Here is a 27358-nt window from a genome sequence, read left to right as displayed (position 1 = left end):
ATGATGCGGCAATCGCCCTCAGAAAGTTCCACCACCAAAATACCACCCCAGCAACAATCGACGATGATGGTGACTTCCCCACAGTGGAGCGCTGCCATCAGCAGACGGCTGCCGCCTAGGGTTCTTAAATTGAACCCGGCAACAACCGACGATGAAGCAGACAATCGGAGGTAAGCCACCGCTGACGGTTCATAAATTGAACCCACCCTACAACCACCAACTGGGATTACATTTAAATAGAGAAGAGATAGGAATAGTAACCGATCAGCATTCAAGCCTTGTAAAGCCTAATTGCGTAATAATGGAATGGGGTCGGTTTGAGGCTGTAACGTATAGAGAGAGAAGAAGAGGTCGACGGTTGGATTGAAGTGGCCGGCAGGGATGGTTTGTGTGGGAGTTGGAAGCCGGAGTCTGAAGCATGAGGTTAGGGCGATTAATATTACGGCGTCTGAACGTGAGAGAGTAAAGACGTGGAAGGTTGTCTATTTGTTTTATAACGTAATAAGATAACAATCATTCTCATAATTTTATTGTAATTTAATAAATAAAAAATAAAATTGAATATTTATGACCCTTTCTATATGATTTTTTTAGTATTTAATAGTTTCTGCATTTTAATAATACAAGTTAATTGGTTATTTAGAGAAAATTTTGAACTTTCAACCATATTACATATTATAAATTTATACCACTCCTTAATTATATTAAAAAGATAAAATAAAAATGTGAAATCATTGGTATTATTCTTCTTCTAAGTTTCTGTAACTTATTAACAATTTTAACACGTAACTATTCCGTTCACCCATTAATATCAATACATAATTTCGATTTTCATCAAATATACAACATATATATCTTAAATGGACCTTTGATTTCTATAATTATTGGAAGAGCTCATGTTATTCCTTATCCTTTCAATGAAGCCTACTGTTTAGATTCTTTTAAACAAGGTGAAAGGTACTATATGCTTGTAAGCTCAATGGACAAGCCCATTTGGGCTCATAATGGAAACCCTAGGAAGATATGGGGTGTCCTATAAAAGGGGCACGGTCCATCATGTCTTCATTGAACCTTTTTCATTCTCTCTCTTTCTCTCTCTATGATTTGTTCCAAGATCCAACCGTTATTAGTGATTTCCGCTCACTATCAACACGGATTGAACCGATTATAGTCGTAAGATCCATTCCGGGAACCTACGACCCCCCCCCCTCCCACCACACACACCACAAATAGGGGTTTCACACATAGCATTGGAATTCACTTTGAAGGAGTTTCAATGACCTATTATTTGTAGCTAAATCTTTCATCGTAACCTGTTTGCGATAGAAATGAGTGAGCAAAAAATATGCAAACATTATTATTATTATTATTATTATTATTATTATTATTTCTTAAAAAAATAGCCAAATCAACGACAATTGGTGTTTTAAAGTGACTCTATCATACACAACCATTAATGGTGTTAATTGTGACGTGGACCAAAATAATTAATCATCATCTCGCTTTTCATATATTTGTAAAAGTTTAATAATAATAATAATAATAATAATAATAATAATAATAATAATAATAATAATAATAATAATAATGGTGCTTAGATAGTACAAAATATCAAATAATGTTAATTTCTAGTACAATATTTGGTATGGACGGGTTGGCTCGACATTAATCTTTTCTTTTTCTTCATTTAATGGCATGGTAAAGGTTGCAAATAATGAAGGGATCTTTATTTATTGTGAGAAGAGAAAGCCAAATTTAGATGTATATATGTTTGTTGATTAAGATTGAAAACTATCTCTCGCTGAAGAAACACTAAGTGACCCCGACAGATTACGGATAATCTTAGGGTTAAGTAGATGTTTCCCACGAGGGTTAGGTCCGGCAAAGATGGTTATTCTTCTGATGACCTGCAAAACAGACACCGTGAGCTCGTCACTAAGAAGGGGGGGGTACCTCCTTGTGACCACCCTCCGGCGTGAGAATCAGACTAGATTGCTCTGAATATAAATGTATATTAAGAGAAATAGCTAGAGCAGATAAGATATGTGATGGTATAAGATAGTCTATGATACCGTTCCAAGGTGTTAGAGTATTTATAGCCGAAGGTAGGTTTCCAAGCAGGTACAGCCAGCTGTATAATATTCCTTTTCTACTAACTGTGGGCTACGCACGTGCCATGCTGGTGGTTGGTGGGTAGGCAGCGGCTGATAGTGACATGGCCGGCTGTGTACTATTCTTTTTCCACCAACTGTAGGCTATGTACGTGCCACGACAAGGGTTGGTGAGTAGGCAGCGGCTGATAGTGACATTTTGTACTAGAGCGTGCTCCTCGTCGTACTGTTGTCAGTGAGCTGTCACCCTGTGATTGGTTCATGAGCTGCTTTGGTCAGATCTTGTCTATTTTGTCCATACCTTGGCATGTATAGTACAAAAGATCCTCCAGAAGCGTACGGACTGGCTCATTTGGGCGGGAGTATTCCCGCCTTGCTCATTCCTTCTTCAGGTGACACTGAATTATTGAGAGTTAGTGCCTTGTGCGTGTAGCCTTGCTATTAGTGCGGGTAGCCTTCCCTGATGGCTTGTATCCGCAGCTGCGGGAACAGGCGGGGTACTTCACCATTGGGAGGCTTTTCCTGCGGGAACAGCTGGCGTACTGCGCGTAAGGTCTTCATCTCTCTGAGCATGGTGGGTCCTGCGGAACCAGTTGGTCTTTGCGCAGACGTCCCTCTTCAAGGTGAGTCTTGCGGGTCCAACTGGGCCCTGCTGGGACCTACCTCTTCAAGTCCCCCCAGTCCAATGTTCTTCTCATGAATTGTTAATAAGTGAGGTGAACTTTTGGACTTAAGCAAAGGGTTTTGAAAAGGGTTTTTAGTTTTTAGGTTTTCCGTGGGGATTCTTCCCGCGGTTTTCCTAATGTCACGTGCAGAAATTCCCGACTTTTCTGCTTGATCTTTGGGTATGATGCGGGTAGGTGTGTAACCTCCTCGCAAGTCAGGAGCGTTGAGTTTCACTTGTGTAGATTCTCCACGAGGTTTTGGTAGTTTTAGACATAGTGATCAATTATGTTAAACAACCAATTCCATCTTGGAGCTTCAATCTAGTTGTCAACGTTCCCGCTATGCGGGGATGTTATTTCCCTTTCCACAAGCATGGCCCAGAAGATCCTTCTTGGTTTCAATTCCCTGCAAGTGCTAAGTATGTGAAGGGTTTCGCCTTGACACTGTACCCGCACTCGTCTTATAGTTACTTGATTTCCAAGGTATTCTTGGCTTCAATTCCCTGCAGGTGCTAAGTATGTGAAGGGTTTCACCTTGACACTGTACCCGCACTTGTCTTACGGTTTGTTGGTTACCAAGGTATTCTTGGCTTCAATTCCCTGCAGGTGCTAAGTATGTGAAGGGTTTCGCCTTGACACTGTACCCGCACTTGTCTTACGGTTTCTTGGTTACCAAGGTAAAGGGGTATATTCCCTCTTTTTTTTGAATCTTTGTTTCACACATATTTTAGTTTAACTTAGCAATTTCTTGAGTAGTTTGGATAAGTTAACCTTTCAACGTGGCAGATGATAGGTTAAAGTTTTGCTCTCTTTCGTGATTGTGCGGGTAAGACCGTCACTTTCACTTGGCTAAACTTTACCTATATCTGACCTGCGTGAAGGTTTTCCTCATCTTTTCCTTAGAAATTTTCTAAGTGTTTTAAATAAGTTAACCTTTCAACGCGCGGTTGTCAATAGGTTGATGTTCAGTTTCCTCTATCATGATTGTGCGGGTAGGACCGTCACTTTCATTTAGTGGGATGACCAAACTTTACCTATAACTGACCTGCGTGAAGGTTTTCCTCATCTTTTCCTTAGAAATTTTTGCCGTTTCTTATGTTTATGCGGGTTTTGCCGCCTTCCACACGCAACGACTTACTTCCCCACTTATTTATGCGGTGAATACCGGCATATAAGTGTTTTGAATAAGTATAAAGGTAAGGCTATCAACACAATGTGATAAAGGAGAATCATTTCCATTAGAAGTGGCTCTAGGCCTTTTCTTTATAAGTTTGGAATTGATCTACATGTAACATTTGCGTAATTGAGCTCCATTCCATGTTCTTGGGATGAGGGTGCCATCGAGCCTTTCGAGCCGGTATGCGCCCTTTCCCAAAACTTCTTTGATAATGTATGGCCCTTCCCAGACCGGGGCCAGCTTTCCTGGGCGTTCTTGGTTCGAAGCCTCGTTGTTACGCAGTATGTAGTCTCCGACATTGAAGTTGCAAGGTTTTACCCGCGTGTTGTAGTACTTTTGCATTTGTCGCTTGTAGTTCTCTTCACGCGCTGCGGCTAAGTTTCTGCGTTCTTCGGTTAGCATAAGGTCTAACCGTCTTTCCGCATCATTGTCTTCTGGCTGAATCAAGACCCTTGGTGAGGGTAAACCAATTTCGACCGGGACCATGGCTTCAGTGCCATAAGTGAGGCTGAACGGGGTTTCTCCCGTACTGGCCTTTTTCAGCGTTCTGTTTGCCCAAAGGACGTGTGGAACTTCGTCCACCCAGCCGGATCTGTGTTCCAAGAGTCTTTTCTTTATGCCGTCGACGATGCTCTTATTTGCTCTTTCCACCTCACCATTACCCTGCGGGTGCGCCACTGAGGTAAAGGTGTGGATGATTTGAAGTTCTTCCAGCCACTTTTGTAGCTTCTTGTCAGCAAAGTTGGTGCCGTTATCGCTCACCAAATTCTGGGGAAGTCCAAAACGACAAATAATAAATTCCCAAATAAATTTTTTGATATGTTTTACGGTTGTTTGGGCTAAGGGTTTTGCTTCTATCCACTTGGTGAAGTAGTCGATGGCTACCACCAGAAACTGAACGTTCCTTGCTGCTGTGGGAAATGGGCCTGTCACATCGATGGCCCACTTCTGAAATGGCCATGAAGAGGTGACTGGAACAAGTTCATTCTTCGGGCGATGCATGTTGGGTGCGTAGAGTTGGCAAGACCTACACTTTCTGATGTATGCCAGCGCATCTGTATGCATCCCCGGCCAAAAGTATCCCGCGTTATTTAGCCTAGCTACAACAGCGCGTGGACCTGCGTGTACTCCACAGATGCCCTCGTGCACTTCCCTTAGGAGGTAGCCAGCATCTTGGTTGTCCACGCATCTTAGGAGTGGGCCAAGAAAATTACGCCTGTAAAGGATGTCATCGATGAGTTGATAGTTCAGTGCTTTACAGCGTATTTTTCTTCACTCGCATAGAGTTGTTTAAAAAGCTCATTACTCATTTTTGTAACTGATTCAAACTTGGTTCGATCATAGGCTCGTTTAATTTCAAGCTCAAGCCCAAGCTGCTCTGACTTGTTTAATTTCGAGCTCGAGCTAGAACCCACCCTGACTTGACTCGGGCTCGACTTGTGAACAACCATACTCTGACAAGTGTCTACTTTCTTGACTGATACAGTAGATGAGGAAAATCAATTGGTGACTTGTTGGTTTTCAATAAACATTTATTCCTTGATGATTTTCATGGATTAATATCACATTGGGAAATTATTTGCCACAAGATTTGGAATAGATTATTGTCGTGCTCACGTAACTGGTATACTATATCAACAAAATGTACAAATCAAAACAACAGCAGAAACAAGGAGTGAAACGATTGATGCTCTTTATTTGTATCGTAATTGTCGAGTGAGTTTATAATCGACATTATTATCATTCTTTTGGAAAACGATGTATAATCAATCATGTACCAGCAAAATTACATCGAAATTCCTTAATGGAATTGGATGTGTGTTGTTAAAATTTTAAACATATCATCTGAAATAAAACAAAACTAGCCGAATAAAAAAAAACGGATGACATTTCATCAACCAAGAAAGAGTAAAATTATTTCGCTTCAATAAACACTTGAGTGGCAAACAATCAGGCACAAAGCTCACTGATGCCGTGGTAAATTCTCTTATCGAAGAAATCGCCAAAGATGTAAAGGATAGCTGTCAGTGGATAAGGAAGCGGTGTTTTACTAAGAAAACTTCGACTGAACTCGTTCGCATCAACCGGAAACTAGATATGATCTTAGCACACCTCAATTTACCCGTGGACACTGTAAGTTTATTGGATAATCGAGTTTGTGTCGTGTTAATACAAATTACTGATTGTTTGATTTTGTAAAATTGTAGTCGTATGAGAGTGTCGGGGAGAGGGATTGAGTGTGAATGACTTACCTAGATACGCTTTGGATTTTGCGCTCACTGATGAGAAGGTCCAACTCCTAATTGATCATTTCAACTTAGGTATTGCTGTTTCCTTGTAGATAATTAAGAATTAACAATAATAATGTGTGTAATTGATATTTAATTATTTTCAGGTGCATGATCGATATTTGAGGAGGATGTTTACATTGTGTTTGGATCAGTGAGGTTTATTAATTACCAAAGTTTTCGAATACATACATGTAATTGGATTATGCATTGATTTTGTGTTAAACTGGATTGTGCATTGATTTGGTTTTCACTAAGTTTTAGTTAATTGTGTTAAACTGGATAGTTATAGTTAACTGATTAGTTGACTTTTGAAGTCAAACTATGACCTTGCAAAACCTAAATTGAATGAGATTCACTGGTAACAAAGCATCAAGGTATTCTCTAGTTGTAGCAAATGTTCTAACTTTCTACAGTTCGTATTTAAATTATATTTTGAAGTTTGTTGTGACATTTTAGCCAAAACCAGGTACACCTCAGTACGTAGTTACCGATTTAACGATTAAACACTTATTACGTAACGATCAAACGATTAACCGAACGGGTCTGGTTATGACCCAGATATCCCGGGGGGCCATCTATAAGTGGTATACGATTAATATAAGCTAATATATTAGTATTATGGCCTTAGTTCGATAGCAAACAAGTTAAACGAAAACATGCTCGTTAAACTACCCGCTTTAGATTTAAACGCGAAAGATAGTTACAAACCAAGAATTGTATCATCCGTTAAGCCGAAAAGACTTACCAAACACTTATTTGAAATATTTTAAGTGATCTGTGAAAATATTTTCAATTTTTACAAACGTATACTATGTTTTTATAAATTTACACAAAAATAGCCGAAAAACACTCGTTTTCGTACTGTTTGACGCATCCGATGTATTTTTCGCGCCAAAAACCGAACCCGATATAAATTTGAAATTGGGATTTCTCGTATGGGCTTATAACTTCAGTTTATTGGGTCAAAATGGGCCAAGGGGGGGGGGGCAAACCCACTTCCGGCCGCCAAGGGAAAACCCCCCCCCCCCTTGGGTTTCTTTCTTTTTTTTTTTTATTTATTTAAACCAAGCATTAGATATTTTACATCAATCTTTGCAAAATCTGGTCTTCATCTCGTTCTCCAGCCAAAAACTCCAAGAAACTTTAGGTGACTTCATATTTTCATCATTTTTTAACATGTTTAATTAGGTATAATACCATATAAACCTAGTTTAATTGCCTAAAATCATTCCTAACAATGTAAAAATCCTAAAAATGATACATAAACATGTTTTGATCATTTACATGGTTAAGAACCTGGTTTGATAGTTTTTTTGGCCATAAACACGGATTAGAGGGTTTAAACACCGTTTTTACGGTTCAAAAGTTCGGTTTTATACCCTAACCGAAACCCTAAGTTAAGGGATGTTTTTTTATGAAACTTGCTTGGTTTGTGATGTAGGACTTTTATCTAGCCTTCATATAAGCACAAGAGCTTGAAAATTTGATTAGAAAGGCGAAAACAAACCAAAATCGCTAAGGTAATGCCGAATCACTCGTTTACGGGCTGTTTAGTTTAAGGTTGTTATTTGCATATTTTTAGGTCATGAAAATTTTCAGGGACAACAGGGACCATATCAGAGTCTCTGTTCAAATTTGATAATTTTTCGACCATCCGAGAATATTTGGCGAATTTATTACCGAATTGGGACGTTTATTTGGGAAAAATAGTTAAAATGATTGAAAAATTATTAAAATTTTTGGGGAACTCAGGTTTGGTATATTTTGATCACATATGAAATTTAGGAGCATTTGGAAAAGCCTAAGTAGGTTTTGTGCATTCGCGTTTAATTGAATTTTTATAGTCGTTTTTGTCTCGGAAATGATATTTGGCAAAATTGTTAGAGTTTGGGATTTTTCCAGGTTGTGTTGGGACATACTCTGATCACTTAGAAATTTTGGTGTAATTTTTGGAGATCATTTGGTATAAACGGACGTTTTTAGGCTAAATATAGCAGATTAAGTAAAATTTTTATAAATTAATAAATCAGTAAATAATTCCAGAAATATTTTTATAAAAATCTACATATTTTAATTAATAATTGGCTAAATTTTCATAAATTAAGGATTAATGGATAATTAATTGTGCTAATTTAAATATTAAACAAGTTCAATTATGATAAAAACCGACAAGTTCGTGATTAACGAACCTTTTGGAATATCATAACACCAAGAGTGATAAAAAATAATATTTTTGGATTAATTAAGTAAAAGCAAACTTTTTATGAGAAACCCGTACAATTTTGGTAGATTGTGCGCGTTTTTCTCCAAATTAAACTAAATAAACGGAAACGAGCCCCGTAGCGATCCAGAACCCCAACGTGTGATCTTTCTTTATAACTTAATCATTTTATCGACCAACACATTTACTCAAGCTTACTTCCCCATAACTGTTTTCTGAACGCATAAACGAATAACTTGGCCCAGCTGGGAAAACGGGGAAACTGAGCATGTTCAATTTTAAGTATTGGACATGGAACAACATCACAACCTAAGCCTATTGACACTTTCTGGGGGTTCCAGCTATACCCAGATTAGATATACAGCCAAGTTTAGTATTGAGATTATAATAATATTAAAATATTAATATTATTATAATATTGATTATAGGAACTAGTGATAGCGAATCAAACAAACCACGAGCTGATTCAATGTTGATTATCTACTAAACAGTGAGTTTCATGACCCCTCTCTTTAAACAGTTTTACAAACTTTTGGGGTGAAAAGCATGTTTGATTACATATACATACCTGAAACATGTATTAATGTGAATTATCTAAGTGCTAACACATGAAAGTCCCCACTAACACAGTGATTAACTTTGAGCCGGTGGCTTGTGAATAGTACTATTGGTTTGACAAACCCAAACGGAGCCGGCATGTGTTGCTGAGACTTTACCCCGTATGCACATGGCCATAAATATACAAACACGCTATGTAGTGTTAGACATAGCTACTTGGGGCATATTGTGGGCGGAAAGGGGGCCACAGTGGTTGATTGGACGTGGGAAATAGATGCACGCAGCACAAACAGTTAAGGCTTCACTGTAGCTTAGCATAATTACATTATTTACATACATACATACTTATATCATAATTACAAGTGTTAACTTGTGAATATTCATAACTGTTTTCTTGAAACTCATGAAACTCACCAACTTTAGTAGTTGACCCGTTTTAAACTGCTTTTCAGGTGTACCTAAATTGGAATAACTTGGTGATCTGCTACGTGTTCAGGTGTGGTTGATGCTATGTGAATAGAAGCAAGGGTGTTAGTAGTAAGATCATATAGTTTAACGAACTAGTTTTGTTTGTATCACCTAGACTGTAAAACAATGATAGAATAATGTAATGTAATATATTGTAAATTAGTTTGTAATGTTTCTTTATAAACAATGTGGTTGATACCAGAAGTGCCTGTTACATTGCCGTTTTACGCTTCCGCATTGTGCTAGTCGGGGTGTGACATTTGTATTATTATTCATAAACACATTTGTTAAATAAATAGTTGAATAATTGGATTTTTCAATATGTGTGATAGTTGCATCGTGAGACTCGCAAACATTTATCGCCCATTTTACCTTACAAAAAAGAACCTCTGCAGGTAGACAAACGAACCGGAACATGAAAGACATTGTACACAAATGCGCCAAACTTGCCATTTTCATTTTGTAAGTACATTTGTATGCTATTAGTTGTTTGATTTGAAACATTGTGTTTAGTTGTTACATAATGTTCTACTAATTTAGTTACTTCAGAGACCCCAAAACTTTGTTATAGATAGAATGTTTAAAGATGCACCAGGTGCATGGCACATGACATTAAATCTTACAAATAAGCAAATAAAACTAAAAGATGGATATTTATATAAAATAAAGAAATAGAAACTTGTGAGCAGATGCTACACTCCGAGTCAATCCATACACATTGTGTTTCCAAAGCGTCTTCTTTCCTATTGCAAACATGTAGATAGGTTTACGCCATGCTTAACGAGCAGAACCGGGCCGGGCCTGTTCGGGCTCCGGCTCGGCTCATTTATCTTACTAAGATGAAATTTTGAGCTTGAGCTCGACTCGTAAACAGTTCGTGGCTCATTGATCCAACTCGTTTATTTCAAAGAAATTTATTTTCAAACATATATTGATAAATGTAAGAAAACAAAAGATATATAAGATACATATAATTTATAATAAATAAACTACAAAATTATAATTTATACATATTAAAACTTGGGTCACCGTTTACACTTATTAAAATTTTAGCTTTTCTCGAAACGAGAAGACAAACGGGTCAATGAGCCAGCTAAACGAGCCTGATGAGCGAGCCAACGAACCGAGCTTTACCTTGGCTCGGGATCAACTTGTTTACAAACCAAGGAAGCTTGGCTCAGTTAAAACCGAACAGATTTCAAGCGAGTCACAAGCCCTGAACTTTTTGAACAGCTTTAGGGACTCGCAATCACTTATTCAGTCTCCTCACATCATAAATGTGGGACGCACAAAATGAAAAAGCCATTTTGAACATTATCAAGTATTAACATATTATTATATTATACTATAGTCAATAGCCTCTGCTTCTTGGATACTTCCTGACAAAGATTATCACTAAAATGAGCAAGAATTCTAATATCTGATAGCCTCTACAATTAAAAGAACATCAAACACTATTAAATCTCCCAAGATATTATACAGAGGTTTAATGTCTTCACAATTATGACATTTCTATAAGACTCCATAACCAATTATTTGGAGATGTGGTTCTTTGTTCTGTCACGGACTCACGGTTTTGGTCAAGTTATCATGCAATTCCTTACTGCAATTAAACACACATAAACGGCTCTAAACGATGATGTAAACTCTTTGAGAATAGATTTGAATTGCGCGTACCAGTGGGACCAACATCTTTCGTGACAGCATCTGTAGAGTAAAATGATCTTGACAGAATCATATCATTGGGCATGTTGGATGTTGAATTTAGAGTTCTTGATTGTTGAAAGCACGGTGAGGTGACCTGCACTCTATCCAAACTTTTGGGAAGTATGATAAGAACATGATAACAAGTTTTTAGCCGACATCAGCCGTGAGTTCTGTGATTTGTTGTAAAACACACTTATTTTCTGTGCCTTTTATCTACGTTATTATATTATATTTTATGTATTTTAGCTTGTTTTATGTAGGTTTTACATAGTTTTAATTATCTTGTAGGCTAAGGGTTAAAGAATGAAGAAACCGGACTTTTCGAGGAGCTTACGGGTCTTTTACGCATACGATTTCAAGACAAAACTCAAAGCCCAGCCCGATTACATGTTATACAAGCCCAAGCCTACTACATATTATAATATATAAAAAAAATAAAAACCCTAACAGCCCCTATTAGCTGCGATTGGAAGTCAGCAAGAAGAAAGAAAAGAGAAAAAAGCTTTTGCGTGCTAGGGTTTGAGACTTGTGGCGGCTAAGGAAGGAAGAAGGAGTCAAGAACAAGCCTCGGGATCATTCACCATTATTCGTTGCAGCCGAGAACAGCCCCAAAACATCTTATATCCTTTCATTCATTACTTTGTTCAATCACTTTATTTTTCTTGTTCAATTGATACATAGTTTTGCAATTGATTAAGAGATTAAATTGTTTATGATTAGAATTGATTGTTGAATGATTATTATAATGATTGGTATGAGTTATTTGGTGATTTTATTGATTAATAGCTGCTGTCCAAAAATGATTAGAGACTAATCTTGTCGGTTCTACCTAGGAATGATGATAATTGCTAGTGTTTGATGAGTTTTATGGATTGTTTAATTAATAGACTTTAATTGTTATTGTAAAGTTTGATTTAGACATGAAATAGGTTGTGTTTAAGGGTTGGAAATTTTGGGTAATTCATTGCTTAAACTCCTTGCGTTGGTTGATTAGTTTTGTATTGATTGATGATGCTTGTTTAATTCTAGACTTTGTGTTTAGGGTTTATTTGTGGTAGGTACAACCGTAGGGTTTTGTTGCATGAATTTGTGGTTAAAGTACAGCGGTTAGACACCTTCTTAGAGACCGAGAGGTGATAAGAAGTTAGGGTTGTCTCATTGTCTTTGCATGTTAGAATAAGAATTGCGCGAGAGCGAGTTTGTTTCTTGTCAGGTTTAGGTGTTTTGAGCGACTAGTTGATCTATTTTGGTTTAAGTTGAATTGTTCCTCTATCCTTGGTTGTGTAGTATTCATTACCATTAGGGTCGAGTGTTGATGAGACCGAAAGGTGAGTCAACATTAGAACACGTTAACAATTGTTTTCCGGTTTGGTCGTTTTAGCCGATTAAGAGTAGTTAAGGTTTGTTGAGTGAGACCGAGAGGTGATCCAGTGAGGCCGAGCGATCCTTAGTCGTGTCATCTTTTGGAATCGGTGTCTAGATATCATCTAATCCATTTGCTTGTTAAGCCTACAGTTTGATTCAGACCTAAGTAGACGTTTTTCTCCATCCTAAGTTAACACGGTTAGTTCTCCGTTAAGTTTTCTATTTTTGGTAACTTTTGTCAGTCAGTCCGGTTAGTCCAGTTAAGTCATAAAAAAATCAAAAGTCAATTAAATATTATTCGTAGGTAGGTCTTGTCTAGGGTTAGTGATCATTAGCGTTCTTACGTGTCCTCGTGTTCGATACTCGGACTTCCTAGGTTTATACTACTTGCGATCGGTACACTTGCCGGTTGTGTGTGGTTTTAGGATTTTCGTTTTAAATTTAAAGCTTAGTTGTGAGAGTCATTCTTTTAGACATATCCGACGCACATCATTCTGCCTTGACTCCTGTAAAAGAAACAAAGTGTGACACGAATATTATAGGATAATCACAATGAGGCATGAAGCTTATAGCAAGAAAAAGAATTGATAAAATACTTTAAAGAAAGTCACTTGACTGCAGAAACTTCTGGTAACAAACACTCTATAGCATCTTTGTGTTTAGCGATTGTTAACCGTTTACCCCATTTTACCATAATCATGAGCATTAGATAACAAACTCAAACATGTTACTACTTGCAGCCTAAAAGTAAGTCCACCTTTCAACCTCCGTTTATACTAAAATAAGTAAGTGCATTACAATAATCAAACTTTCTTGAAAGATTAAATAGATAGTCATTTTGTTGGCTTGAAACATCTTCTTTAAATACATCAAGTAGGCGCTTTTGAAACATCTTCTTTAAATACATCAAGTAGGCGTTTTTGAAACATCTACAGGGTCAATATTTACAGATTTGATCCAATATTGAATATGAAACCAGCTATGAGCCCAATGTTGATTATATTCAGGACGGTCAGTCCGCACCAAGAACTCTAAAAAAGATATGCAACTTTGAAATCTAATAAAATAGTTGTTAACAATATCAAAAGGGTGTGAACTATATCGATTGATTTACAATTTTAGATAGTAGAAGTCTAAAGTGTGCGTAAAGTTCTAATGTTTGTTAAACAGTGGTTACATCCGTTAAGTTTAGATGGTTAAGTCGTTAGTGCTCTGCGCGCGTGCCGTAAATGAGAAATCCTCATCTTCAACCTTTTAAGCAATTCGTTCAATAAAGTTTTCTGTAATTCTTCGATCCTGTCTGGAGTGATTTCCATGTGACAAAATGCAAGAGCTAAGCAATGGGTAATCTCATTGTTGCAACATATTTAATAATTTGAAGAGACATTGGGATGACTAAAATGCTTTTGGAGATAAGAGAGTTGCACTAAGCTAACTGGTTCATTTGTTGGGAAACTATTGACTATTGACTAAAACAATAGTGTTGGTTGTCTAATAACTTATAGAATGACTTCCATCCCTTTTGAAGCAATTCACTCGACAAAGTTTTCTTTGAACAGTATGTGTTTCATTTCAGTTAGTATTTTAACTCAAAAAGTTCAAAATATTATATTCATAATAATGAACAGAACAATGAAATAAATCTCCTTCCATCAATGAGCAAAATATCAATAAAAGTCTCTGTCAAAGTTTTAAGCACCTAATAATTTAGTTCTTAGGAAAAGAAAAATGGGAGCAAAATGAACAATTTTATATTCTAAATTACACAGAATAAGGCAAACCTGCCAAGAACCCATTTGGATTTAGGATTTCTGTTGTATCGATGTAAGATGACGGCCGGGTTCAGTTGTATTATTGTGATTTGTGATGGCCTATTTGGGCTTTTTTGTTCAGGCCCAATATTAAGAAAAACCCATATTTTATTTATTCATTTAAAAAAAAAAAGGAAAAAATAATTCAAATGCTATTTTTCTTTTTAGAACGACTTTCTTGTATTTAGGCTACCGCATTCTTCATTGGAGAGTCTCAATGCCCCACTCTGGCCAGACTATGCTGTTTTAACCGGGCCCATGCTGGCTTCAGAGTTTGGTTTGGGTGTTCCCCCGGGAAATGATACCTGCCACACCCCGATCAAAGACGGCGAAACATGTTGGGGCGTAACGTATTGATTGGAAAGTAGCTCAAAAGACACTAATTAAAGCGCCAATAATTATTTAATTTCATTAACATCCATCATGTACACAAATTCAATGAGTAGAACTAATATACATCATAACTGGTAATTTGAATTAAATATCCTAAGGCCAACTAACTATCTTCGATCTTGAATACATCAAATACTTGAACTTGTAGCATGTATAAAAATAAAGTTTGTCAACACGAAATTTGGTGAGAATACATAAGTTTGAGTTTAGATATATATATATATATATAGATAAAATCACAATTCATATGTCAATGATGAGATTACAATTCATATGAAAATGTAAACAACTAAATAGATACGAGCATGTTCCTATTAATACGAAATCAATGTACTTGGGTACATGTATGATCATACTAGATGAGAATAGATGAGGATGAGATACCAACCACCAAACATAAAATAAACACTTAAGCATATAAAGCATAATCATAGAGCATGAAATAATCACACATAAACATAATTTGAATTGTGTTTTGAATAGATGCAGTAAAAACATGAGTAAAAGTGAATAAGGTATACATACTACCTCCAAAATATAAAAAGATGGAAAAATGGGGTATGTAAACTCACATGAATGGTAGGGAGGTATCGAATAGTAGTCTAGAAAAGTTGGATGAAGAGGCGGAAAGTTACGGCGGATTATCCTTAATTTGTCGAGTAACAATGTAAGGCCCCGTTCTCGGTGACCCTACTTTGGTGTTGGATTTACTTATAAACACAGTTCTAAAATCAGAGTTAATTAAAAACTTTCGCGGAATACTAAAACATCAACCATCATATTACAAAACAACAAAATCTTGTCTTAACAAAAGTTGAATTGTCTTAACATAACATCATACTTCATAACATTTCTTCCCCGAGATGCCAGTCTTCCGGTCCCTACCATGTGATATCCTCAAGCCAGCTCCTTTAACCTATTTTCCTGCGTGCATACTAAAAGTCAGCTACGCTGAGTGAGTTCTAGTTTAACAGTTTACAGGATTATTCTTACCCATTCTTTCGTTTACATACAAATATTATTTGTACTACCCTTACATTATTCTTACACATTCTTACAAACACACAATTATACATACATTCTTGCACAGATATTATAAGGGTCTACCACCCGACTTCTTGCACAAATATTATAAAGGGTCTGCCACCCGACTTCTTGCACCGATATCGTAGAGTCGGCCACTCTATTCTTGCCCAGGTATTAGAAGGGCCCGCCACCCGACTTCTTGCACCGATATCGTAGAGTCGGCCACTCTATTCTTGCCCAGGTATTAGAAGGGCCCGCCACCCTGACTCTTACTATTCTTGCCCAGGTATTAGAAGGGCCTGTACTTCACATTACTTCTATATTCTTACAATCATGTTAAGTTAAACAACTAACATATACAAGTTCTAACCTCTTTCTTTCATTCTTACATTAATCATTTGCATTAATCACATAAATATATATCTTTCTTTCATTCTTGCATTAATCATTCACGTTAAGCACATAAGTATATATGTTACTATTCTTACAAGTATGCACATAGCCCCGAAACCATCTCAAAGAGAAATGGGGCTAGAACTCACCTGGAGACGATTTCTCTCACCGTTAATGGTAATGCCCTTCCTTAGTTGTGCACGGCTAACTGTACAATACATTACACACGAGTATCAATTATCTAGAAATCCTACTTCTCACATCTAAATTTCACATGATTAATTTCGCATGGTAGAATTTCGCTTCGTATGTAATTTTCGCTTCGCATGGGAATTTCGCTTCACATGGAGGTATTTCGCTTCGCATGGAAGTATTTCGCTTCGCATGCTTTTTCGCTTCGCATGCTTTTTTTTCACTTCGCATGCTTTTTCGCTTCGCATGGCCATGCGATGCGAAATTCTTGGATTTTGCATGGCACGCGATGCGAAGCCATTTTTCATGCAATTAAGACCCGATTACCTTATTTTGTCGTTTTAGAGCCATCTTACCCCGAGACTCTTCCTTAGAATCCGTATTGGCCCTTTTTATGGGTCTCTGGTTGTACCAACTTCGTATACCCGAACCGAACCAACTAACCCATTTACTAAAAATTCATTACTTTATCTCTTATCGTGGCCCAATCCTTCATCCTACCAAGTTTCATGCAAATCTGTTCACGAAAAGTAAACATTTTTAATAAAAACGCACATTTGAGGTTTATGTTCGAAATCACTCGAATAGACCAAAACCATATCAAACGAACTCGGAATTGAGTGATTCAAGCAGCCACGCGACCGGGTCACCGAGCTCTTTCAGCGCCATCTGCTTCCGCCGCCACCTTCGCCGGAAAACCCAAACAGTTGCCGGAAAACTTCAATTCCCACTGTTTCGGGTTTGCTGATAAAAACTGTGCTTCCCGACCTCTGATCGAAGATCCGTCCGGTGGAAATCTTTGTTTATATCTTATGCACACTCGGTTAAAATTTGAGAACGATACGACGGCTAGATCTCCGGGAATCGCCGGATCTTTGAGGGTTGCTCTCTCAAAAACGGGAATTGGTAAGGAAGGAGGCTAGAGTGAAGATTGTTATAAGATGGGATGTTCGCTATATATATATATATATAGGAAGGGGTAGGGTTTCATATTTATCTTTTCATCTAATGACACTAAACCCCCTGTACTATAGATAATTTCATTTATCTTCCATAATTCATTTAAACTCGATTCTTTTAAATACCTCATGAAATTTGGGATGTTACAAACAGTAACCAAATAGAATCCTTACGCGAAAAGTAAATGGCGCGGAACTTACAAACATTAACGTGACTTAAGTTCGAAGGTACATGGTGTTCACTCATAATACACATGTTTGTTAAACAGTAGCCCTTTTTTTTGGTTTAAAATCATAATTTAAATTCTAAACCATTGTTCGGACTTTATAAAGATGGAACCGTTTACATAACATTATACATAGATATTGTCATTATTTTAAATAATCTGAAAAGCGAATAATTTCACATTAAATAAACACTTATATACATCTAATCTAACTAATATATTAAAGCAAAACCAATTTGTCCACTTGGCCTTCTCCTAGGGTGTCCACCTAATGTTTCATGTCATCCACTTTTCGTACTTATAATTTTCACATAATTAATCAATTAATTTTAATCATAATGCTAATCTTCTTACTATACTATTAAAGCAAAACAAGATATCCACATGACCTTCAAATAGGATGTCTACATAAGCTTAAAAGGTTTCCATCTCTAGAATTGCCACATAATTCACTAATTAATATTTTCTAGAATCATAACCTCACTAATTAATGTTTTTTATAATCATAACCAACTATTTCTTTTCAAATGATTTAAAAACCGATTTATAATTATTTATAACTAATTTTTGCTACCTTTTTTAGTATGACTATTACTTTAGCAATTCAATGATTTCTATATTTATACAGTTTCTCATTCACACCATATATACATATTTTTCCTACATCTTGTGATTTTGCAGAAAACAATGTAAAGAATTCTTATGATAGCTATATATATATATAGGGGTGGGTTCTAATGAAGACTTCTCTTAAAAGAGAAAACTTAAAAACTCCTAAAAAACTATTTTTAATTATTTTTAAATTTTTTTTGAGGTTTCTTTTTTTTCATTATTCTTATATGTTGTTATTGGTTAAAAAAAAAACTTGTCGGTAACCTCGTCGGTATAGTGCGCATGTGTGATAGTATGCATTGCATATATGCAAAAGCGTTTGTATTGCATAGAATACAACACTATTGCACATATTTGATATACACTATTGTATATATGCAATATAAGACTAATACACACATCGAATACATATTAGTACGTATGTGTAATACAACATTAACGCACATGTGCACCACATCGACTTTTATTTTATTATTAGTTTTTTTTTCCATATAATACAACACTACTACACATATACAATACACAAATATTAAATATATGCAATAAAAAACTATTAAACTCAAAAATACATAGTTATACACATGTGTAATACAACGGTATCGCACAGTAATACGTATGTGCATTACAGCGTTTTTTTTTTGTTTTTTTTTATATTTTTCGAGTGAAATATAAGAAAATATAAGAATAATTGCTAAAACCGAATTTTGAAAATATTTTTTTATTTTTAATTAAAAATAATTATTTAAGAGTTTTTAGGAGTTTTTTAGTTTTCTCTCTAAAGGTGAGTTTTCTCTTGATCCTTTCCCTATATATATATATATATATATGGTTTGAAATTTTTTCCACCCGTGTGTAACACATGCCACTATCCTAGTTTATTCATAAAAAAGTATTTGGTAACTCTGTTTGGACTAGAATCACAAAACCAATAACATTAACTTAATAAAAAGTCTATAATTTTAGCAAGCGTAGCAAAATATAATAACATTATTAACTTAATAAAAAGTCTATAATTTTAGCAAGCGTAGCAAAATATGTCCAGTTGTTGTTGAACTATAGTTTTGTAAATTATATAAAATTATAAAATAAAAAGAAAAAAAAGCAAATATATATATATATATATATATATATATATATATATATATATTTGTTTAGGTAGATTACCCGTTTAAATTAAAAAATAAAAATAAATTAATATTTGTGATTGATTAAATTTTCTATTTATTATATGTATCGAAATCTACATTTACATATTTAGTTTCAAAAGATATCCAAAACTTGGCATCGTCTTAATATATTGTTTCGTTGGACAGGGTTTTGCGAAAAACAATTGGTTGAATCACTTATATGAGATGAGAGAGTCGAATTTTGATGTGTTCGATCCTAGAACGGTGGTCGTGGATTGTCCTGAAGATGTCTGCCACCATCATGACTTCGTTTTTGCGTTCGACGATACCAATTACTCTGATCGTGTTCTTAGCATCTGTATTATTTCTGACTATATGCACTCCACCTCGGGTATTCATCACCTACTGCAATCACTTATATAAGTAACACTATTGCTTCTATACTTTTATCACAATACAATGTCAGCCTTTTATTTGATTTTTAGAAACACTTGAATTTTAAAGAAGGTTGAAATAATAATCAGCTTTTGGGTCGCGTTAGGCCGGCTACTTGGTGGGGACTGGGGAAGGGATGGGCTACCGCTAGGCGCTAGGGCCCGTTCAAGGAGGGGGGGGGGGTTAGGGTTTCAAAAATTTTGAAAATTATATATACGTGTGTGTATATAAATAGAATATGGTTATGGGAAGAATGCCTAGTTTTTCAATAAGCTTAAGAGTAGATCTATGACTTTGAACCAAGGCAGTAGAGGTTTAGATCTATAGTATATGCTAACCGTATATCTTCCTACAAAAATATTAATTTTTAATTAAACCCTTATCTCTCTCTCTCTCTATATATATGTGTATCTCAAAATAATAACATTTAAACAATTTACAAAACATATGTATCAATTTTTAAATTGTTCTTTTCATATATGTGTATTTTTAGTACTCGGTTGATGGCATTCAAAATCTCAGGGTTAGTAACTAGCAATAGCCCGTTCAGTTATAATATTTGTTCAAATATTGGCTGTATTTTATCTGATTCAAATTGGAATATGGATTGTGGACAGTAAGAATAAAAACGCTGAACGTTAGCTCTCCAATTTTAGCGGCAAGAAGTCCATTTTTCTACAAGGTGAGATTTCATACTTGATGATTTCATTATTTTATTCATTTTTCTCATTGTTTCTTTATGCAGCTCTTTTCAAACGGGTCAAAACATGCAAACTTGCGAATTAATGCCTCAGGTTATTAGTAATGTTTTATTTGTGTTTTACATATGTGTATAATTTATAGCCGCGGTTTTTGAACAGAGGAAGCTGGTCTCATGGAACTATTGAAGTTTATGTATAGCAACAGTTTGAGGGTTACAACTGTTCCTGCTGTGCTTGATGTACTAATGGCTGCTAACAAGTTTGATGTTGCTTCATGCATGAGAGCTTGTAGTCTTCTATTAAGGACATCTGCCGACAATGACACCAGAATATGTACTAGATTATCTTGGCCTTCCTTCCACTATTTTAATGGCCAAAACATTTCAGTTGCTAACTGTTGTTGCCAAGCAGTTGTATGCTGTCCATTACAAAGACATAAGCATGTAATTAACCTTCCTAAAAACAAATGTTTAATTATTAATATTACTAAAATAACTTAATTTTATTTTCTAACAATGGCAGGTTTGAAGATGAGCTTCTTGGCTTGCCACTTGCTGGTGTTGAGGCAATTATAGCTAGTGATGATCTAAAGGTGACATCAGAAGATGCAGTTTATTGGTTTGTTCTCAAATGGGCCCGGGCCCATTATCCAAAAATGGAGGACCGGCGTGAAATCATCACGAAACGCCTTGGAAAGTTTATCCGCTACCCTTACATGACGCGTGGAGAGCTTCAAAAAGTCAGATGTAACCAGGAGTTCGACGGTGTTTTTGCTATTTATGTAATGCTGGAAGCAAGTTATTTCAAATCTAATACCCTACGCCCGGAACATTCCAAGGTTATTTCACGGGGTATCAAGGATGAAAACTCCCGTAGGTTGGTGGAACGAGGCTCCTATAAGTACTTGGATTTAAAACATGATGCATGTGCCAGTATTTTTCCATCGGGCATGGTTCGTTCTGAACCATTTAGCTTGAAGGGTCATGGGTTTTACCTGATGGCCGAATGTAACAACGAGCAACTAGGTTTTGGGATTATTCTGGAAAAGGAAAAAGTTTCTTCATGGTTTCACCTTGACTTTTCAGTGTTTGACTATGAGTTTGCAGTACAGTTAAAGGCAGGTGAAGAGTTTGTTAGCAAGTTCAAAGGAAGATATACATATAAGTGTGGTAAGAAGGTTGGGTGCCCGAATCTGTTTGGAATCCCGTGGGGTTTGTTTATTGGGGAGGATAGTGTTTATTTCGTTGATGGGGTTCTTCATCTTAGGTTGAGCTTAAAAAGAACACCGTGATAATTTAATGAAAATTGAACGAGGGAATGCTAATGGGACTTGATTTTAGAACGCAGTTTTTGAAATTAGAAAAGTAACTCATGTGACAGTTAAAAGTCATGTTGATCTTTTTATTAGTAAGCTTAGTAGAAACTGTGTGCTGATTTGTTTTGATTATTTTTAAAAACAAAGTTCTTAAATATATCTTTCATTAGAACATTCACATAGAAGATTTGTTGTCAACGCTATAACTCTATAAACCATCACATCAGATTATAAATTTTTCTCATAAACTTCTATTTTCTTTCACAAGACTATAAAACCAATCCTTTGCAAACCGTCACATCGTCGCCTACCCTCACAATTAATTAATCAAATAACTTTTATAGCATATATTGTTTTAGGGGAAATTGAATATATATGAGGTTGTTTGAGCATTCTCATCCCACCCTCTATCACTAAATCAAAAATTACACTAAAACTTATTACATTTTCTCTCCCTATTTCAATTAAATAATACTTTTTATACCTTTTATCATTATATTTTCTCTTTCCTTCACTCACAACCACTCTCAAAATATATTAAAAAATTATAGGGGATGAACAGTAACTTTTTCAAATATACAGAAAAACCACTAATTTTTTCTAAAATATAAAAACTTTTCACTCAAAACACCCTGAATCACTTTCTAAATTATAAAAACACCCCTCACATTAAATCAAGGGTTGGATGAGAATGCTCTTATAAGCCTAAGTTTGGTGTGAAACCTATCAAAAGTAAAAAATACGTAGTTTTGATTAAAACCTAATTAAATCCCTATTATTCCATCCATCGATCATGTCCTACTTTATGTTCTATTAAGCTACGCTCTGCAACAATGTTTTGTAACTGCCATTGATTTCTTGCTCTCCAACGAGTTCATTAGGTTCCTCCTAATTTCAATCTTCTCCATCAGTTTCTTCACGCTGGTATTTCTTCCTTACCTTTCCAAATCGAATTTGATGAATCATAGCAACCACTAAACATTAAAAAAAAATCATTTAATCCTCATCCAATCATCGGTTTTCTTTTGGGAATCATTAATTAGAAAAATTACCCATGTATATATGAATTATTTATATCTCCATGCCCATGGATGGTGGAAACGCGAGACTATTGAGCGTCATTGCTAATCATACATTTGAGTAATTAGAGCTTTCACATTCAAACTATTAAATTTTATGAGTGGGCTTTTATAATTTAAGGAATGGTTTAGGGTGTTTTGAGTAGCAGAGTAGATGAGAGAGAAAATAAAGCGATTTTTCTGTATATTTGAAAAGTACTGTTCACTCCTTATAATTTTTTTTTAATATTCGTTGAAAGTAGTTGTGGGTATAGGAAAAAGAAAAGGTAATGATAAAGATATGAAAAAGTATTATTTGATTTAAAATGAGAGAAAAAATTTAGTGTTTTTAGTATAATTTTGGATTTAGAGATATTAGAGAGGATGAGAATGCTCTTAGAGCCAAAATGAATTGTTTAAACTGCAACTTATTGTTCCTTAAAACCAACTAATCGATTTGGAGAGGTAGGAAAAATGATTGGTGCCCATCAATTTAAAGAACTCAAATATGCAGAGAAATAAAAGGAATGAAATTATATTTTAGTTAGATTTAATCAAAACTGTGTAGTTTTGATGGGTTTCATATCTAAATTAGCCCGTCCTCCATCTCCATATCTATAATTACACTAAAGAACACTACATTTCTCTCTCATGTCTAATTAAATAATATATTTTATGCATTTATCATTACAGTTTTCGCTCTCCTCTACTCACAACCACTTCAACAAATATTAAAAAATAAATAGAGGCAAACAAAGTTTCCATAAATTTACAAAAAAATCACTACATTTTCTCTCTACATCCTATAATTTGCATTTACAACTCCACCCTATAATTTACAAATTCCACTTACATAATTATAGGGGATGGGTTGATAATTCTTTAACAACCCTATATTCACTTTCCCCTTCTTTTTATATATGATACTAGATTTTATCCCCCGTATTACGGGGGTTATTTTACATTATTCGTTTTTAATATTTATATATGTATATTTGGATTTTAATTTTATTTATTGTAAGAAAGTTAATAATTAATATACTTGAGGTTTGATGATGAAATGGTTTAACAAATAAATGATATGTTATAATCCGGTTTAAAAGCTATCTGGGTTTGATGATACCCATTACCCATTTATTTCTTTATCATAAAATTGTTTCTTAATTATAAATAATATCTTTTTTTTTAAAATAAAATAGGATATTAAGTTTTAGTATATTCCTATTTTATAGGATTTTCATACCAAATATTTGATGGGATTATTTTTTAATATAATGAGATGTTATAACCCGTTTAAGAGCTATCTGGGTTTGGTGAGACATTTACCCGTGAATTCGGGTCAAATGCGTGAGAAGCTTTCATTTACAAATAAAGTAATCTGATGGCTTGAGAGAATGGTTGTTTTACAATTTTCATTTTTTAATATTTATTTTTTGGATTTTAATTTTCTTTTTTGTAAGAAAGTTAATAATATACTTAGGGTTTGATGATGAAAGGGTTTCATAAATAAATGATACGCTATAACCCGTTTAAAAGCTATCTGGATTTGGTGACCCATGACCCGCTTATGTTTTTTTACTATAAAATTGTTTATTAATTATAAATAATATCTTTTTATTTTTAAATTGGATATTAAATTTTAGTATATTCCTATTTTGTATGATTTTCATATCAAATAATTGGTAAGATTAATTTTTAATTTAATGGGATGTTATAACCCGTTTAAGAGCTATCTGGTTTTGGTAAGATTCATACCCATGAATTTGGGTTAAATCAATGAGAGACCTCTATTTAAAAATCAAGAAATCTGGTGGCTTCCATTAAAGGGGGGAACGACCACATCGCGACACATAGGATTTTTGGGTTTTCATTTATATATATATTATAGATAAAATTAAATATTAAGACACGCATTTAAAACAAAATAGAAATATAAAATTAAAAAATAAAAAATACACTAAACTTAAAAAATATACATTAAACTTAAAAGAAAAAACTACATTAAATTGAAACTTACAATTAAAAATTACATTAAACTTAAAAAAAACAGTTACATTAAACCTATTGTTTGATTGACCATAGATGGATAGTTTGCGGACACATCGTTCACAATTCTCATGAATAGTGGACAGTGCAGCGGACACCAACTTCTGATACAAACCCATGGCAACACTAATCATTTGGGATTCGATCGTCAAAGAAATAACAAGAGGTAGAGGCTGAGATTGTTGGACTTCATCAATATATATCAATAGAACTCATTCTTATTTTAGAGAGATTGCATTGTGATTTTTTAAAATAATTTTAAGTAAATTTTAAGTAGGTTGGAGCGTAAATTTGTAGGTGTTTTTTTAATTTTAAATTTAAAAATATTTTGTTATTTGTTTTTTTAGCCATAGGGCTATTTTATTTATTTTAACATTTTTTTAAATGTCAGGAGGTGAAGGTTGCTAAAAAGTTAAATTAGTTTATTTATTTATTTAATCTTGCTCACGTGGAATAGGTGGGCAAGTCCTTTGTCGTGGCCCAAAGTCAACATACTTCATGCCGCAACGCCGCCCCACCATTTTTCTCTTGTATGTCTGGCTCCAACTCGATCAGCACAAACCTCGGCACCCACACCACTTTGTGGGTGCTCTTAAGCTTTTGTGTTGATACAGCAGATTGTCAAACATTTTTAATCTTTTATTAGAAAATACAGTCCATGACGTCAATTTTACTCTTGTCCTCGATCGACAAGAACTTCATCTTCTAATATATTTGAGACTCACATGTTGATTTATCTGTTTCGTACACAAATGGTAAAAGAAGTAATAAGAAAATTAAAAAAACATGAGTTTAGAATTAACCACTAGAAAGCTCAAATTTGATGGTATACTATTATATGTTACACGTTATTTTACATGTAAAACAAATCAATTTTATTAAGTTCGGTTTTATTCATTTAAAATGTTGTGTTCTATGTTCCGATTTTGAAGATGAAAGAGGTGTGTAAAAAATTCATTGTAACATGATTTTACATAACTGAATTAGAAAATAACAATATGTTATGTTTTTTGAACAATTATACGCTGCTGTTAATAGCATCCCTTAAATTATGCACATCAGTTAATGTATTGAATGTAATTGTTTGTTCTTTTAGGATAGAGATTGACCTCCATGATTTATGTTATGTCAATCTCTATTTATACTTGTACCAATTTTATTGTAAATTAATCTTAATTATTATAACATGGTATCAACCTAACTTGGCGATCCATCCCTTTTTACACAGCCGGTTTTCATCTTTTTTTTTTCGGTAACCTCAATGGCCGACACCACCTCTCCTTCATCATCTGTCCTTCCCATCCCCACTCTTCTCCATCTCATCTCCATGAAACTAACCTCCACAAACTACTTGATGTGGAAAAATCAAATTCTTCCACTCTTAACCTTTCAGAATCTCACTAGCTATATAGATGGATCCTTATCGCCTCCACCAGAAACTATCACCGAAGATGACAAAACCACCCCAAATCCAGCCTTTATCACGTGGAAAGAGTCTGATCAAGAGACTCTACTACTTGTTCAGTCTACCCTATCTGAAAAAGCTATGGCAGAGGTGATTGGTCTACAATCTGCCCGTCAAGTATGGCAAGCTCTAGAGGCAGCCTACAGCAATCATTCTTTGGAGCGCATTCATATCCTTCGGGATACTCTCAGACAATTGAAAAAGGGCTCTTCCACTGTTTCGGAATACGGACGGAAGTTCAAACTCCTTTGCGACCAACTCGCCGCCATTGGGGAACCCGTGACTGAAAGTGAAAAGTGTCACTGGTTCTTTTGCGGGCTTGGATCAGCCTTTGAGAACTTCTCTACTACCCATCGGGCCTTACCGGGTTAATCTACCTTTCGTGATATTCTGTCCAAGGCAGAAAGTCATGAGCTTTTCATGCAAACCATTCATTCCTCTTCAACACCTCAAGCCGCCTTTGTTGCTCACCAAAACCGATCACACAATTCAAACAAACCCTCACGTGGCGCCTCCTATCCGAATAGGGGACGGTCACACGGATCCAACTATGGTCGGGGTCGTGGTCGGCGTCCACCAAAATGCCAACTATGCCAAAAAGAGGGTCACTTTGCCTCTTCATGCCCCACCCTTTCGTCATATGCTCAACGAGCTCCCCCGCTTGATGCAAATCTTGCACAAGCTTTTCAAGCTCAATGCCACGACAATGGAAACTATCCAGATTGGACTGCCGACTCTGGCGCCACTGCCCATATGACACCAAATCCAAATGACATTCATCCTCCTTTCACAAATCCGGGTAATAATTTTGTTACCTTTGGTAATGGACAATCTTTACCGGTTAACAAAATCGGTAATACTATTCTAAAAAATCGTCTGCCATTGCAAAATGTCCTTGTTGTTCCACATTTAACCAAAAGTCTACTTTCCATTAGCCAACTTACAAATGATTCCCCTGTTGATGTCCTTTTTTCTAATCATTTCTTTAACATTCAGGATCGGAACACTAAGGAAGTTCTAGCACGGGGAACGTGT

General features: G+C 35.4%; 1 pseudogene; it reads left to right on the top strand.

The window, feature by feature from the left end:
- LOC143531433 (BTB/POZ domain-containing protein POB1-like) lies at window positions 1-21730 on the top strand (annotated as a pseudogene).
- Window positions 21731-27358: the final 5628 nt, after the last annotated feature.

Source organism: Bidens hawaiensis, unplaced genomic scaffold, assembly GCF_021521415.1.
Source record: "Bidens hawaiensis isolate Kalapana, Puna unplaced genomic scaffold, B.hawaiensis_p1.1 tig00009161_1, whole genome shotgun sequence".
Classification (NCBI taxonomy): Eukaryota; Viridiplantae; Streptophyta; class Magnoliopsida; order Asterales; family Asteraceae; genus Bidens; species Bidens hawaiensis.
The sequence above is the reverse complement of the archived record's forward strand: the minus strand, read 5'-3'. Positions and strand labels throughout refer to the sequence as shown.